Raw genomic sequence first — 5,102 nt, 5'->3', positions numbered from 1 at the left:
GTTTTCGTGGATATTGGTCAAAGCCGGGATTTAGTTAGAAACTCGTAGAAATAGTTATGGATTTTATAAGTTTAACCCATGGTTTATAAATATTAATTTTATCATAAGGTTTGATTAATGAATATAGTCCTAAGAATATTATTTATTATAACCTACGGTTTAGATAGATTAAATAAGAGTGTGACACTTGTCACAATCATGTTTATTAAGGATTTAAGTATTTTTTATGAATAGTTTAATTAAAATAAAAATCTAGAAGCTCTAGAACCTTCCATTATCTGTTAGGATCACGTTTTACTCAATCAAAGTAGTTTTAATCAATTTCAAATTATCCTGAAATGTGCAAAAACGTGTTTGAAATATCAGCGTATGCCGATATATCGCAGCTATAAGGGCGATATATCGCCTATAATTGATACGGAAAACACGTCGACTTCGCACGAACGAAACCACAGACCCTCGGGATCATGGTAGGGGCGATATATCGCCTACCCTAGGCGATATATCGGCTCCAGTGGCCATATTTGAGTTTTTCGTAAAATTTTAAACTAGAAACAACCCTCAATAACCTTGACTCGTTTGACCGAGTTTTGGGCATATGTTGAATAGATAATTCAAATTTATTCATTTTTAAACATTTATTTATTCATTTTAAAGGAGTTAGTTTCACTCCTTGAACTCTATAAATATGACCCTTCACTCAGCCATTCTATTCATCATTCAAGAACAGTTCAGAGCCTCCAAGCTACTAAGTTCGTTCTAGAGAGAAACACTAGGGTTTTGGGGTTAAAGCTTTCAAATCTAAAGCTTTTATAAACACTTGGGAAGTAAGTTTTTGTGTGATTTTCGGTGTTTGAGGTATAGATCGAGGTTCTAAGCTATCCAAGGTATTCATTATCTTCTGGTTTAGTTCACTATAGTTTCTATTATTCTTTCATTTTTCTTCAAATCCTAACTTGTGATAGTGACTTTTGGTTGGGTGTTCAATTTCTTTGAAACATAAATTTTTTGGTAAGTTTCTATCCCAATGGTTTAGATCTTCTCTTCATCTTATTTTCTTTAGGAAACTTATGGTTTCTTTATGTTTGTTTTTAGGAGTTTCAATCCTGTTCTTGTCTCCAATATTCCGGTTTTTTGTAAGGAAAATTAGATAGTTTAGTATTATGACTTAGTTTATGCAGTTTATGATATAGTTTATGTTTGTATGACCTAACATTTCAAGTACAATAAATGGGTAAGTGTGTCTGGACCTAAGGTGTCCAACGATGTATGACGGACTATGTCCGGTAGGCACGGTTGCCAAAACTTTATGACGGACCTAAGTGATGTTCGATGTATGACGGACTTATGTCCGGGGCTTAATTGCTACCACTGTATAAACACTTATCTTTTTATTATATCTGACTTGTTATTATGACCTATAGTTATGATTATGATTTATGACCTATGACCTATACTTATGATTATGACTTATGACCCATAGTTATGATTATGAGTATGACTTATGACTTATGATTTATGTTTTATGATCTATGACCTATGATTTATGACTATGATATGATTTAGGTTATGATATGACCTAGGATTTATTGTTGTGTGATTAGTATAAATAAGTTTGTTTATGACTTTGGTGAAATTTATGATATATTTGATTATATGACTAACTCTTGTTTGTATTTTCCTTACTGGGCTTAGAAGCTCACTCCTTATGATGTTGTTATTTCAGGAAATTATGGATAGGAAGGCCGGTGGTGAGTGGGACCTAAGAGCTTCGTGATGTACTCGTGGGGACCATATAGTCGAGGAAGATCAAGCGAGCCTATTTTTATAAAAGCATATTATTTTAAAGTTTTACTTAAATGTTGCTCATTTTTGTGTTAAAGACAATTATTTTATTTTTGTAAAACCATGGATCCATGTATTTATTTTCAAGTTTTTATTCAATAAAGGAGCAATATTTATGAATTATGATCCAACATTGTGTTCTCGGTAATCTATGAGAAATCAAGGTGTTACAATCTCCCACCATTGAGTTACTTCATCCGATCTCATTGTTTAAGGTGGTGGGCGGGGTTCAGGAGGAAGGCGCTGAGACAAGACCTCAATGTCTCCTTTGTATTATCTCAGCAAGTTAGCCATCACTTGTCCCATCATGCTATTATTACATTGGATTGAGCGAGCTGGGTGTATGACGACGGCTGTTCCCAAGTCTAAGATTGACTGCTGGAGGCCTTTTCCCCCTTTAATGTGCGACCAACTCCTCGTTCATGGCCGGGATGTTTACCCAACACTTTTCTCATGATCATCCTTTTGTCAATTGTGCTTCCTTCATCAGAAATGGAAGACGGGACTTGCTCGCTCTGCGCTTCAAAATCTTTGTACATCATTTCCTATTTTTACATAAAAATATCAGTGATACATAAAAAAATAGTGATTTTACTGTCAAACAATAAGATAATTCTTACATAGTTCGTTTTCTCTTGCTCATTGACGAATTCTTCTTTCTCCTTGCGGGTGTGGAATTGCTTTCATCTTTCAATGTAACCCGGTACATTCCCAGATTCCGGGTTCGCCTGAACATAAAGAAACAACTTATTAGATAAATAATTTATTAATAAAGAAAACTTATATTTTTTTTGTTACTTACTCTATCGTGCTGGGCCACCTCGAACGACTTTGATCCTTTAGTAGAAGGATACTTCATCATATCCCTATTGGCCTGATTCTTTTCGGTCCGTTTAATTGATTTCTCATCCAACCATAAGTCAATGCATCGTTTCCAATCTTCAGCATTAACACCACTGTGGGGGTTGTTGAGGGCCCGATCTAAGTTCTTGTCTTCACCATAAACTTTCTTGAAGTGCGCCTTCCTACGCGTTTTCCTATCACGATATTTGACGCCAGCATCATCATTTATAGCCTCAATAATATGATCATAGTCTGGTCGCCCTGCTATATCAAAATAATGCTATATTTTGAAAACAAAAATTATTAGTAAAACGACGTACCTCCAAAACACATATTATTTAGAAATATATTTGAATTATTTACCTTTACAGTGGTATAAAGCAACTGTTTGTATTGATCAGGCACTGATTTCCAATTCGGAAAATATGGTGGTAATTTGTTAGTCACGGTGTTCCCGACTAAACATGCGAACTATGTTCCATGCTTACCCAATGACTTATAAGTGTCTGAGTCAAAATTTATTGGAAGTGGTTTGCTAGCTTTGTGCCTCGCCTTTTCGAGTTCCTGACTCGTTCCTCATCCACTCCCTTTATGTGGAGTTGTTTTATTTATTTACAAAACAAAATAAAAACATTGATAAATAATAAAAAACGATCACTTAATTTTCTAAAATTGAAAAAGACTAAATTTCATTACCTAACTGACAAGATGAAAGGATCCTAGTAGGATCAGGGGGAGGATCCCCACCTGCATCTCCACCATGAGACCGTGCAACATCTGCTGACATCTTTATAACAAAAATATTTATTGAAATATGACAAAATTAGTGAGTGTTAATGTGAGACGCACATTGGCCTAATAAAAATAGACATTATTATTTATAAACATAACGTTTTGTTACATATATGAAAAAAAAATTATACTACATATAGTAATCACTATCATTACTAATGTCTTCAAGGAGTTCTTCCTCATCATTTGCTTCTTCTTCTTCTTCTTCTTCATCATCATCATCATCGTTAATAAAACCTTCATCGTCACTATAATGGTCTTGTTGATTATTAGTAGAAGGACGAGACACATCGTCAACATGTAGAGCTGGTTCGTTAGACTATTACACAATCAAATCTCCCAAATCGACAGTTAGAATGAAATTTGATGAGTTCTCATCATGGACAACATCAACATCAGTAATGACTTCATTAGCCTCCAGAATATCCAAAACATGTCTATGATTCACATCTTGAACCACCTTCCAACCTCAACCTTTTACCAAATCCTCAAGATAGAAAACTTGCTTCGCTTGATTTGTGATTGATTCACTTGAAAGATAGAAAACTTTCACTAGTGTAATTTATACTAGCAATATTATTTTTAGTGATTGATTTGTTCCTGATCAGATCAGTATTGAACCATTTGCACCAAAATAATATTACAATATATTTACTAGTATAAGATAGTTCCAATACTTCCTCAAGTTGACCATAAAATGTCAAACCTTTTTCTCCAGCAACAAATACTCCACTATTTTGTGTAATGAGATTATGATCTCAATTATGTGTCACAAATTGAACCCCATTCACAATACAATCTTAGTAGGAATGAGCAAGAAAATTTGGCCGAGATGCTAAAGCTAGTAATTCATTTGTGTATTCAGGCGACCCGAGTTGGTGCAACTCAAACGTCTATATATAGATTAAACTTAAATTAAGATCCTGGGCAATAAAACAATATACAACGTTTGAGTAAATAATTTGGTAATTACGTATTACCTTCTTATGAAACCATAAACGAAACTCTTTCTTCTATAACTCCCCATGATTAACAGATAGAGAGGACATTGTCGGATCTTGAGAAGGTGTTCACTACAAATTAACATAGTGAACATATTAGAATTAATGATAATAGTTACTTATCACCAAATTTAATTTTATTAAAGAACTTACTCCAAATAACATTGAATTTCAGGAGAATTGTTGAGAATGAACCACTCGAATATGTTGCGGGTCTCTTGAATTAAACTCATTGGATGTCTATTATTAAGTGGACGACATTGAAATTGAAACACTGAAAGTTGTCGTAGGACATAAATTATATTTTCATTCCGATTAAGGCGGTTAAATTTTGTTTCAACACCTTTGAAATACATGGAGCAAAATGTCAAAGCCTCATCTGCAACATATCCCTCTGATATAGACCCTTCTAGACGAGATTTATTCCTGACATAGTTTCTTAATTTTTTCATGTACCTTTAAAAAAGATACGTCCACCTCATAAATACAGGGCCTCCTAATATAGCTTCGTCAGGCAGATGCAACACCAAATGAATCATTATATCGAAGAATGCTGGAGGAAAAATTAACTTCATCTTACATAAAATGATAATCAAATCTTGTTTTGTTTTCTCCATGTAT

Source organism: Humulus lupulus, chromosome 1 (assembly GCF_963169125.1).
Source record: "Humulus lupulus chromosome 1, drHumLupu1.1, whole genome shotgun sequence".
Classification (NCBI taxonomy): Eukaryota; Viridiplantae; Streptophyta; class Magnoliopsida; order Rosales; family Cannabaceae; genus Humulus; species Humulus lupulus.
The sequence above is the reverse complement of the archived record's forward strand: the minus strand, read 5'-3'. Positions refer to the sequence as shown.